This window comes from Alligator mississippiensis, unplaced genomic scaffold (assembly GCF_030867095.1).
Source record: "Alligator mississippiensis isolate rAllMis1 unplaced genomic scaffold, rAllMis1 scaffold_142, whole genome shotgun sequence".
In the NCBI taxonomy this organism is placed as follows: Eukaryota; Metazoa; Chordata; order Crocodylia; family Alligatoridae; genus Alligator; species Alligator mississippiensis.
In genome coordinates, this window is record NW_026775262.1 from 12,501 (window position 1) to 25,000 (window position 12,500).

A 12,500-nucleotide genomic window follows, 5' to 3' on the forward strand; every position below is an offset into this window, starting at 1 on the left:
AAAAACCTCATACGGACTTCCGGAGCAGGAGCCCGGGCGCCAGGTTGAGCCCATGTATTCCTATTGGGACTTCCAGGCAGCATGTCATGCCAGTTCTGGCCACTAGGCTGTTTCCAGGTGAGTCTCATTCATTCAATCTGTGCGCCACTCAAGGCCTTGCCCCGCCCTCTCCACCCCTGAACAGGCTTAAAATGGCTGTGCTGCCAGTTCCCAGGCTGCCAGCTGGTGGGTTGTGGTGGTGGGTGTGGCGCTGTCGGGGCTCTCTGCTGTATAGTGCCACTGCCACTGCCACTGCAAGCTTGCCGCTGGTGCCCCCCCCCCGGCTTGGCCTTGGCCTTGGCCTTGGCCTTGGGGGTTGGGGGGGGGCTGCAGCTGCAGCTGCAGCTGCTCCTGCTCCTGCTCCTGCTGCTTTGTTTGTTTGGTTTGTTTGGTTTGTTTGGTTTGTTTTTTCTTTCTGTTTGCTGCTGCCACTGTTACTGCTTTTGTTTGCTTTGGTTCCTGCACCAGTGGACCCCTGCGCACCCCAGAAGAGCACAGCCCAGCGCACCCCAGAGGAGAAGAGCACAGCCCAGCGCACTCCACAAGAGCACAGCCCAGCGCACCTCACAAGAGCACAGGCCAGCGCACTCCACAAGAGCACAGGCCAGCGCACTCCACAAGAGCACAGGCCAGCGCACTCCACAAGAGCACAGGCCAGCGCACTCCACAAGAGCACAGGCCAGCGCACCCTACAAGAGCACAGCCCAGCGCACCCCACAAGAGCACAGCCCAGCGCACCCCACAGGAGCACCCCTCAGAGTAGGCTTTTGTCGTGCTAAAAAAAGGTGGCGGCTGGGCTGCCTTTGTTCCCCTCCCCCGCCCTCCCCCCGGGTGTCTGCCCCATTTTGTGTGCGTCCTGTGCTCCACTCCCCGCTCCCGGTGTTTTGTGAAGGCCGAGCAGGCCAGCAGCGTGCCCCCCCCCTCCCCAGTGTGACCCTGTGTCCCGGCCGCCCTACCCCCGTGGTCCTCCCCCGGCACGGTGCAGCATGGAGGAGGTGCCTCCCCCCCCCCCTCCTCCCAAGCAAGGAGGGGGAGTTGAAGTTTGTGAAATGGCTGACCCCTGTCTCGGGGCCACCGGCCCCGGCACTGCCCCTGGCCCCGGCCCCGGCCCCGGCCCCGGCCCTAGAGCGGAGGGTGGGGGCAAGGGGAAGGGGAAAGGGAAGGGCTCCTCCTCGTCAGGGGCCTCCTCCGCAAAAGGGGGGGCGGGGAAAGGCAAGGGCCCCGCAAACCCAAAAGGCAGCCCGCCCCCTGACCCTGACCCAGCCGAGTCAGGCCCCGGCCCGAGTCCCGGCCCTAGCGCCGGCCCCGCAGCAGGAGCGCCCCCCCCCCGGGAGAAGGGCGGGGCGCGCAGTTACGCCGAGGCGGCCGCCGGCCGCGCAGCGGGGCCGGGCGGGGGGCCGGGCGCCAGCACCTCCACCGCCTGGGCGTCTTCGATCCCGGGGGGAGGGGGGGCCCCCTTCCCGGCACTCACCCGGAGAAATGGGGTGAGATGCTGGCTGCCCGAGCGGGAAGGGTCCGCCTTCGAACCTTACGTGCGGGCCCTAGCTCGGGTGGTGGGGGCCCCGAAAATTGTGGCGGCCTCCAGGTTCCACGGCAAGGGAGTATTCTTCCTTGCCACGGAGGCCGCCGCCCAGAAGGCGGTGGAGAGGGGGCTCACAGTGGACGGGGAGTACGTCCCCGTGGAGCCCCTAGAGGAGCCAGGGACCCGGGTGGTCCTTAGTTCGGTGCCCCCGTACCTCCCTAATTGGGCCCTCCTGCCCCGACTATCATCGCTGGGGAAGGTAATCTCCCCGGTGCTGCCCCTGGGTTTGGGGTGCCGGGACCCCACCCTGCGACACGTGCGCTCGTTCCGCCGGCAGGTAACGATCCAGCCGGCGGCGGGAGCGCAGCTGGGGGCGGAGGGATCCCTCCAGGTAATGTTTGGGGGGGCCCTGCACCGCATCTTCTTCACGGTGGGGGACCTGCGGTGTTACAAGTGCCGCGGGGTAGGGCACCTCCGCCAAGAATGCCCCTTGGGGCAAGCGCGGCGGCCACCGCAGGCCCCCGCCAGTGGAGGGGGGGGCCCTGCCACCGGCCCCCCCAGCCCCCCCGGCCCTGGCGGGAGCCCTGGCGGGAGCCCCCCAGCGGCAGAGCCCCCCTCGGCCTCGGCCTCGGCCTCGGCCTCGGCCTCGGCCGCAGTCACCGGGGGGCAGGGAGCAGGAGACGGGGAGAGGGAGGTAGGCCCCGAGCCGGGCCCAGTCCCGGCTTCAGCCCCAGCCCCAGCCCCAGCCCCAGCCCCAGCCCCGGCCCGGGGCCAAGCGTCCACCGCGGGCAAGCCTCCGGGCCATAGAGAGGACCACCCTGCGGGCGAGCGGGCGGGCCCCCCCCCTCCTCCATCGGGGCGGGCCCAAAAGAGAAAGGCCGCGGAGCAGCTCGATCCCTCCCTAGAGGAGGGCCCCCCCTCGGACACAGGCGAGGAGGGGGAGGGGGCCGACGTGCAAAAGGCCCCCTCACCAGCCAGCAGAGCTGCTCCGGAAGACCCCCCCCCTCCCGAGAAAGTGCGGGTAATCCCCGTGGAGGAGGCCCCAGAAAGAGAGAGAGAGAGAGAGAGAGAAAGAGAGAGAGAAAGAGAAGGAGAGGAGGAGCCCATGCGGGAGGAGCCCCCTGAGCCTGCCATCGCGGAGGTAGGGCCCTCCCCAACAGCAACAGCAACAGCAACAGCAACAACAACAGAAACAGCACTAGCAGCTTCAACCTCAAGCTCAGCGCCCCTCCCCCCCCTCAGCGAAGAGACCCTGGGGCTCACCCCGGTGAGCTCCGGCACGGGTCCCGAGGGGGAGGCCCTCCCCGCCCCCAGTCAAGCCGCCCCTGCGGCACCTGACGGGGAGGAAGAGCAGGGGCCAGGTTCCCCCCCCCCCACCCCCACCCCCACCCCCACCCCCAGCCAGGCCCCCCGCGAAGGGGCTGCAGATCTCCCTCGGGCCGAGTCGGAGAGCCAAGCGGACCGAGAGGTCCAGATGGAGGCCGAGGAAGCCTCCGCCGGAGGCGCGGCGGAGGCGGCGGAAGCCAGCCAGCCAGGCCCCACTGGACCTGACCAGGCTGAGGATGCGGGGGGGTCAGCAGGCAGCGTTGAGCCTGCAACCCCCCCAGCCCCAGCCCCAGCACCAGCAGCAGTCTCCAGGGAGGACCTGGTGGCCTTCTTGGAGCGGGAAAGCACCCGGCGCGCTCCGGCCCGGGTGCAGCTGGCCCTGGACTGCTGGGGCGACTTTAACAGCATCCTCGAGGCCACGAGGGCGCTGGTGAGGGAGGGGAAGGGGCCGAACAGATGCAACGCCCGGGTGTACACCCGGGCCCGGTCCATGTACGACGCCCTGACGGTGTACGGGCGCGGGGCCGGGTACCGGCTGGGCGTTGCCCTGCGCGAGCCCCCGGCCGAGCCATCGGAGCCCCCTCCCGCCAGCCATGACGTCGCTTAACATCGCGACCCTCAACGTCCGAGGCTGCAGGCAGGGTCTCCGGAGGAGCCAGGTGTTCTCCTTCCTGCGGGAGGGGGGCTACTCGGTGGCTTTCCTCCAGGAGACCTGGACGACTCCGGCCGACGCCGCCGCCTGGCGGCTGGAGTGGGGAGACGGGGTTTTCCTGAGTCACCTGTCGGCCACCTCGTGCGGGGTGGCCACCCTGTTCTCCCCGAGCCTGCGGCCGGAGATCTTAGAGGACGTTGAGGCGGTGCCGGGCCGCCTGCTCCACGTCCGGGCCCGAGCGGCGGGGACGGTAACGAACTTTGTGAACGTGTACGGCCCCGCCGCGGAACCGGACGCGGCGGATTTTTTCCGCCGGGCGGCCGACTACCTGGGCACCTTGAGCCCTCGCGAGAGCCTGGTCTTAGGCGGGGACTTCAACGTCACCCTCGAGGAACAGGACCGCTCGCGCAGGCAACGGTGCCGGGCCGCCGCGGACGCCCTCAGGGGGATCCTGGAGGAGCACTCCCTGGTGGACGCCTGGCGAGTCTGTCACCCCGACGGCCCCCCGGCCCCCACGTACGTGCGGGTGGGGGGGGAGCGGGCGAGCCACTCCCGGTTGGACCGGATTTACATCTCGCCCCGCGTGGATGCCCGAGCCGTGTCCTGCAGAGTGAGGCCGGCCCCCTTCAGCGATCACCATCTGGTGTGCGCCCGGGTGGCGTTTGGCCCCGGGCGGCGGGGGTCGGCCTACTGGCACTTTAACAACAGCCTGCTGGAGGACCCGAGCTTCGGAGCGGCCTTCCGGGAGTTCTGGTTGGCCTGGCGCGGGCAGCGGCAGTCTTTCCCCTCGGCTCGGGGATGGTGGGACGGGGGGAAGGCGCGCATCCGGCTCTTCTGCCGCAGCTACGCCCGGGGGCACACCCGGGAGCGGGAGGCGGCCATAGAGCGGCTCGAGCGGGAAGTGTTGGAGCTGGAGAGGCGCCTGGTCGCCGACCCGCAGGATCCGTCCCTCTGCGGAGAGTGCAGGGAGAGGCGGGAGGAGCTGAGAGCCCTGGAGGACCGCCGCGCACGCGGCGCGTTCGTCCGCGCGCGAGTCCACCTCCTGCGGGAGATGGACCGCGGCTCCCGTTTCTTCTACGGCCTGGAGAAGCAGAGGGGGGCCAAAAAGCACATCACTTGCCTGCTGGCGGATGATGGCACCCCCCTCTCGGCCCCGGGAGAGCTGCGAGTTCGCGCGAGGGCCTTCTACGGAAGGCTCTTTTCCCGGGAGCCGACCGAGGCGACGGCCCGCAGCGCGCTCTGGGAGGAACTGCCGCAGGTGGGCGCGGGCGACCGTGACCGGCTGGAGGCTCCTCTCACCTTGGCCGAGCTCACGCTCGCCCTCCGTCTCATGCCCGGCAACAAGGCGCCGGGGCTGGACGGGCTCACCACGGAGTTCTACCGGGCCTTCTGGGACGTGCTCGGCCCGGACCTTGCCGCGGTCTGGGCCGAGGCCGAGGCTCGCGGGGAGCTCCCCCTGTCGTGCAGGAGGGCGGTGTTGACTCTCCTGCCGAAGAAGGGAGACCTCCGCGACCTGAGGAACTGGCGTCCCGTGTCCCTCCTCTGCACGGACTATAAGGTGGTGGCGAAGGCCGTCTCGCTGCGCCTGCGGTCCGTGCTGGCGGACGTGATCCATCCCGACCAGACGTACACGGTGCAAGGTCGCTCCATCTTCGACAACCTGTACCTGGTGCGGGACCTCCTGGAGCTGGCGCGCCGGGAGGGCCTGTCGTTCGGCCTGCTCTCCCTCGATCAGGAGAAGGCGTTCGACAGGATGGACCACGGGTATCTGACGGGCACGCTGCGGGCCTTCGGCTTCGGACCGCGCTTTGTGCGGGCTCTCCAGGTGCTGTACGCCTCCGCGGAGTGCCTGGTTAAGCTCAACTGGTCCCTGACGGAACCCATCCCGTTCAGGCGGGGGGTGCGTCAAGGCTGCCCGATGTCGGGCCAGCTGTACGCGCTAGGCCTGGAGCCCTTCCTGTGCCTCCTGCGGAGGCGGGTGGCCGGGTTGGCGCTGCGGGAACCGGCGCTGCGGCTGGTCCTCTCGGCGTACGCCGACGACGTGCTCCTCGCGGTCCAGGGCCCGGAAGATCTGGAGCGGGTGGCGGCCTGCCAGGCGGTTTATTCGGCGGCCTCCTCCGCCCGGGTCAACTGGGCCAAGAGCTCCGGGCTGACGGTGGGTGCCGGGTGGCAGGTGGGCTCGCTCCCACCCGCGCTCCGGGGCATCGAGTGGAGCGCGGGCCCGCTGCTCTACCTGGGGGTCTACCTGAGCCCCACGGACCCCTCCCCCCCGCAGAATTGGGCAGACCTAGAACTGAGGGTGGCGAGGCGGATCGGGGCGTGGACGGGGCTGCTGCGGTGCCTGTCCCTCCGGGGCCGGGCGCTGGTGTTGAACCAGCTGATCCTGTCCATGCTCTGGTACCGCTTCAATACCCTCCCCGTGCCCCCCGAGGTTCTTGCCAGGCTCCAGAGACGGGCGCTGGGGTTCTTCTGGCCAAGACGGCACTGGGTCTCTGCACGGGTGCTGACCCTCCCCTTGCGGGAGGGGGGGCAGGGCCTGGTGTGCCTCCGCAGCCAGGTCCTGACGTTCCGCCTCCAGGCCCTGCAGAGACTGCTGTACAGTGACGGTAGCCACGCGGCGTGGAGCCTGTTGGGGCGCGCCTTCCTCCGCCGCCTCCGGGGGCTCCGATACGACCGGCAGCTCTTCTTCCTGCGCGGCCTGGAGCTCGTGCGGGTGGCGGGGGAGCTGCCGGCCTTTTACCGAGACCTCCTCAAGGCCTGGGGGCTGATCTCCGCCTCCAGGTCTCCGTCGCGGGTGGCCAAGGACGGCGACCTGCTGGCCGAGCCGCTGTTCTTTAACCCGCAGCTGGCGGTCCCGGCGGCAGCCTCGCCAGAGGCCTCCCTGAGGATGGCCCGGGTGGGCGTCACCCGGCTCGGAGACCTCCTGGACTACGACGAGCGAGGATGGCTGGGCCCCGCGGCGCTGGCCCGGCGCACGGGCCTGACCATAGGGCGTGCAACTTGCTCGCGCCTAGTCCGGGAGGTGAAAGCTGCGCTGCCCGCAGACGCCCTTGCCTACGTCGAGCGAGTCCTGCGAGAGGGCGGTCCCCGCCCTCCCGAATCCCCCAGCCCGGCGGAGTTCCTGATAGGGCCCGCCCAGCGGCCGGCCCCGAGGCACTCCGCCCCTCACCACCTCTGCAGGCTGGGGGACACCCCGCCGGTCCGCTTCTCGACGGCCCACCGGCGCCAGCTCTACACGCTCGTCCGCAGGACGCTCCACCACGCCGCCCTCGCGTCCCGCCAAGACACCCAATGGCGGGACTACTTTGGCGAGGGCGTGGCCGACGGTCCCCGGTGGCTCAGCGTCTACTCGGAGCTCGTCCCGAGAGCCGCCGGGGACCTAGGCTGGCGGCTCCTTCACGGGGCCGTCGCGACGGGCGTGTATCTGGCGCGGATTGACACCATCTCCGACCGATGCCCGTTTTGTGACGAGAGGGAGACCCTGGCGCACCTGGTCCTCGAGTGCGCCAGGCTGCAGCCCCTGCACCTCCTCCTCCAGAACCTGCTCCTCAAGTTCTGGCTGCACTATTCCCCGCACCTGTTTATTTACGCACTCCCCATCCGTCGCCCCACCCGGGCCCGGGACCGACTGGTCAACCTCCTCCTGGCTCTGGCCAAGCTCGTCATCTGGCTATCCAGGAAGGAGGCTCTGGCCGGGAAGGCTCCCGGGCACCTCGGGGCGTTTTTCCTCGGTGTCCTGCGCGCCCGCCTCCGAGCGGAGCACCACTGGGCGGTAGCCGCCGGCAAGCTGAAGCAGTTTGCGGGCCGGTGGGCGCTGTCCGGGGTGCTCTGCTCCCTGTCCCCCGGGGGAGCACTCGTTTTGAACCTTTGACCCCCCACGTGCACACCCTGTTTTTCTTTCAGTTGTCCCCCGCAATGTCTTATTTTCTGAAACCGGGAGCCCAGCCGCCAAGAAACCAACAGCGGCGGAACCCGGACTTTTTTTGTCAGCTTCGGCTGAGGACTAACCGCCCGTCCGGCAACCAGCCGGTGCCGCCAGTCACATCGGCCGCCACAACCGGGGCGGCCCCCAGCTACTAACATGGTAAGAGATGAACTAACAATAGTCCCGGCCGGAGCTCCCACGTTAACCGCTCCCAACGCAACCGAGCAGAAGTTTTCCAAGTCCCACGGCGGACACCAGGTCCTCCCGGTTCCCCGTCAGGAGAGCCCCGCCACTCCTGGGGAAGCAAGCACCGCTGCCTGCCCGACCTCCGAGCCCATCACCGGGGGGGGGGGCGGGAGCCGGAATCGCGGGCCAGAGCCTGGAACTCTCGCACGGCCAGGCCCGCCGGATCGGGGCACGCTGCCTCCACGCTCGGTTGACAAGGCAGCGCGGCACGGTTCTTTTGCCCCGGAGGTTCCTCTGACCGACTTTCTGGAACCGAACATGGGCATTTAGGGTCCTGAAAACCGAGTCCCCCAAAATCTCCGCGAACCTTTCTTGGCAATATTGTAGATGCGGCACCCGGCCCAGCCACCGGGGCCAACCGCCGAAAGTGTCCGCCCTCCTGGAGCGAAGGCCCGGGCAAGGCCCGTTTGAAAAACCTCATACGGACTTCCGGAGCGCGAGCCCGGGCGCCAGGTCGACCCAGGGCCGACCTCCCGGGCCCCAGAGAGGCACGTCTCCGCCGCGGAAGCCGCCTGATGCCCGCGCCGAAGGCCCCCGGGCCCGCCCGGCCTCCGCGCAGGGCACCGGGGAGAAGTAGGAATCGTGGCCGGGCTCCTGGAACTCCTGCCCGGCCTGCCCCGCGGAAGCATGCCGGGTTCTCCCGCCGCGCCGTGCAGGTTCTTCCGCCCCTCGCCGGGGTAGCCGGGCTCCAACCGCTGGGCCCCGCAGCCTGGAAGGGCCCCTGCGAGTCGCCCCCCGGCCTGCACGCCCGCCGTGCAGTCGACCGGGTCGAAGCCGGAATCGCGGCCGGGTTCCTGGAACTCTCGCCCGGCCTGCCCGCCCGGCCCGCCCCCCGGGCCGGGGCTCCAGTCGACTTGGAGCCAAACTCGGTTTTGACCCCCTCCTGCAGCACGGTCCGGCCCCGGAGGTTCCTCCGTCCGACCTCCTGGAACCCAAGATGGGCATCCAGGGTCCCGAAATCCGTGTCCCCGAAAATCTCCGCGAACCTTTCCTGGCAATATTGTAGATGCGGCACCCGGCCCAGCCACCGGGGGCAACCGCCGAAAGTGTCCGCCCTCCTGGAGCGAAGGCCCGGGCAAGGCCCGTTTCAAAAACCTCATACGGACTTCCGGAGCCCGAGCCCCGGCGCCAGGTCGACCCAGGGCCGACCTCCCGGGCCCCAGAGAGGCTCGTCTCCGCCGCGGAAGCCGCCCGCCGCCCGCGGCGAAGGCCCCCGGGCCCGCCCGGCCTCCGGGCAGGGCACCGGGGAGAAGTAGGAATCGTGGCCGGGCTCCTGGAACTCCTGCCCGGCCTGCCCCGCGGAAGCATGCCGGGTTCTCCCGCCGCGCCGTGCAGGTTCTTCCGCCCCTCGCCGGGGTAGCCGGGCTCCAACCGCTGGGCCCCGCAGCGTGGAAGGGCCCCTGCGAGTCGCCCCCCGGCCTGCACGCCCGCCGTGCAGTCGACCGGGTCGAAGCCGGAATCGCGGCCGGGTTCCTGGAACTCTCGCCCGGCCTGCCCGCCCGGCCCGCCCCCCGGGCCGGGGCTCCAGTCGACATGGAGCCAAACTCGGTTTTGACCCCCTCCTGCAGCACGGTCCGGCCCCGGAGGTTCCTCCGTCCGACCTCCTGGAACCCAAGATGGGCATCCAGGGTCCCGAAATCCGTGTCCCCGAAAATCTCCGCGAACCTTTCCTGGCAATATTGTAGATGCGGCACCCGGCCCAGCCACCGGGGGCAACCGCCGAAAGTGTCCGCCCTCCTGGAGCGAAGGCCCGGGCAAGGCCCGTTTCAAAAACCTCATACGGACTTCCGGAGCCCGAGCCCCGGCGCCAGGTCGACCCAGGGCCGACCTCCCGGGCCCCAGAGAGGCTCGTCTCCGCCGCGGAAGCCGCCCGCCGCCCGCGGCGAAGGCCCCCGGGCCCGCCCGGCCTCCGGGCAGGGCACCGGGGAGAAGTAGGAATCGTGGCCGGGCTCCTGGAACTCCTGCCCGGCCTGCCACGCGGAAGCATGCCGGGTTCTCCCGCCGCGCCGTGCAGGTTCTTCCGCCCCTCGCCGGGGTAGCCGGGCTCCAACCGCTGGGCCCCGCAGCCTGGAAGGGCCCCTGCGAGTCGCCCCCCGGCCTGCACGCCCGCCGTGCAGTCGACCGGGTCGAAGCCGGAATCGCGGCCGGGTTCCTGGAACTCTCGCCCGGCCTGCCCGCCCGGCCCGCCCCCCGGGCCGGGGCTCCAGTCGACTTGGAGCCAAACTCGGTTTTGACCCCCTCCTGCAGCACGGTCCGGCCCCGGAGGTTCCTCCGTCCGACCTCCTGGAACCCAAGATGGGCATCTAGGGTCCCGAAATCCGTGTCCCCGAAAATCTCCGCGAACCTTTCCTGGCAATATTGTAGATGCGGCACCCGGCCCAGCCACCGGGGGCAACCGCCGAAAGTGTCCGCCCTCCTGGAGCGAAGGCCCGGGCAAGGCCCGTTTCAAAAACCTCATACGGACTTCCGGAGCCCGAGCCCCGGCGCCAGGTCGACCCAGGGCCGACCTCCCGGGCCCCAGAGAGGCTCGTCTCCGCCGCGGAAGCCGCCCGCCGCCCGCGCCGAAGGCCCCCGGGCCCGCCCGGCCTCCGGGCAGGGCACCGGGGAGAAGTAGGAATCGTGGCCGGGCTCCTGGAACTCCTGCCCGGCCTGCCCCGCGCATGCATGCCGGGTTCTCCGGCCGCGCCGTGCAGGTTCTTCCGCCCCTCGCCGGGGTAGCCGGGCTCCAACCGCTGGGCCCCGCAGCCTGGAAGGGGCCCTGGGAGTCGCCGCCGGCCTGCACGCCCGCCGTGCAGTCGACCGGGTCGAAGCCGGAATCGCGGCCGGGTTCCTGGAACTCTCGCCCGGCCTGCCCGCCCGGCCCGCCCCCCGGGCCGGAGCGCCAGTCGACATGGAGCCAAACTCGGGGTTGACCCTCGCCTGCAGCACGGTCCGGCCCCGGAGGTTCCTCCGTCCGAGCTCCTGGAACCCAAGATGGGCATCTAGGGTCCCGAAACCCGTGTCCTCGAAAATCTCCGCGAACCTTTCCTGGCAATATTGCAGATGCGGCACCCGGCCCAGCCACCGGGACGAACCGCCGAAAGTGTCCGGCCTCCTGGAGCGAAGGCCCGGGCAAGGCCCGTTTGAAAAACCTCATACGGACTTCCAGGGCCGGAGCCCCGGCGCCAGGTCGACCGCGGGCCTCCCTCCCGGGGCCCAGCACGGCTCGTCTCCCCCGCGGGAGCAGCCCGCCGCCCTCGCCGAAGGCCCCCGGACCTGCCCGGCCTCCGGGCAGGGCACCGGGGAGAAGCCGGAATCGCGGCCGGGCTCCTGGAACTCTCGCCCGGCCAAGCCGCTCGGCCCGCCCCTGGGCCGGAGCTCCAGTCGACATGGAGCCAAACTCGCGGTTGAACCTCTCCTGCAGCACGGTCCGGCCCCGGAGGTTCCTCCGTCCGAGCTCCTGGAACCCAAGATGGGCATCTAGGGTCCCGAAACCCGTGTCCCCGAAAATCTCCGCGGACCTTTCTCGGCAATATTGTAGATGCGGCACCCGGCCCAGCCGCCGGGAGCAACCGCCGAAAGTGTCCGGCCTCCTGGAGCGAAGGCCCGGGCACGGCCCGTTTGAAAATCCTCATACGGACTTCCAGGGCCGGAGCTCGGGAGCCAGGTCGACCCCGGGCCTCCCTCCCGGGCGTTAGGGCGGCTCGTCTCCCCCGCGGGAGCAGCCCGCTGCCCGCGCCGAAGGCCCCCGGACCCGCCCGGCCTCCGGGCAGGGCACCGGGGAGAAGCCGGAATCGCGGCCGGGCTCCTGGAACTCTCGCCCGGCCAAGCCGCTCGGCCCGCCCCTGGGCCGGAGCTCCAGTCGACATGGAGCCAAACTCGCGGTTGAACCCCTCCTGCAGCACGGTCCGGCCCCGGAGGTTCCTCCGTCCGAGCTCCTGGAACCCAAGATGGGCATCTAGGGTCCCGGAAACCGTGTCCCCGAAAATCTCCGCGGACCTTTCTCGGCAATATTGTAGATGCGGCACCCGGCCCAGCCACCGGGACGAACCGCCGAAAGTGTCCGCCCTCCTGGAGCGAAGGCCCGGGCACGGCCCGTTTGAAAAACCTCATACGGACTTCCGGAGCCCGAGCCCCGGCGCCAGGTCGACCCAGGGCCAACCTCCCGGGCCCCAGAGAGGCTCGTCTCCCCCGCGGGAGCAGCCCGCCGCCCGCGCCGAAGGCCCCCGGACCTGCCCGGCCTCCGGGCAGGGCACCGGGGAGAAGCCGGAATCGCGGCCGGGTTCCTGGAACTCTCGCCCGGCCCGCCCCTGGGCCGGAGCTCCAGTCGACATGGAGCCAAACCCGGGGTTGACCCCCTCCTGCAGCACGGTCCGGTCCCGGAGGTACCCCTGCCCGACCTCCTGGAACCCAAGATGGGCAACTAGGGTCCCGAAAAGCGTGTCCCCGAAAATCTCCGCGGACCTTTCCTGGCAATATTGTAGATGCGGCACCCGGCCCAGCCACCGGGGGCAACCGCCGAAAGTGTCCGCCCTCCTGGAGCGAAGGCCCGGGCACGGCCCGTTTGAAAAACCTCATCGGGACTTCCAGGGCCGGAGCCCCGGCGCCAGGTCGACCCCGGGCCTCCCTCCCGGGGCCCAGCACGGCTCGTCTCCCCCGCGGGAGCATCCCGCCGCCCGCGCCGAAGGCCCCCGGACCTGCCCGGCCTCCGGGCAGGGCACCGGGGAGAAGTCGGAATCGCGGCCGGGCTCCTGGAACTCCCGCCCGGCCTGCCCCGCGGAGTCCTGCCCGGGCTCCCGCCGCCTTGGCCC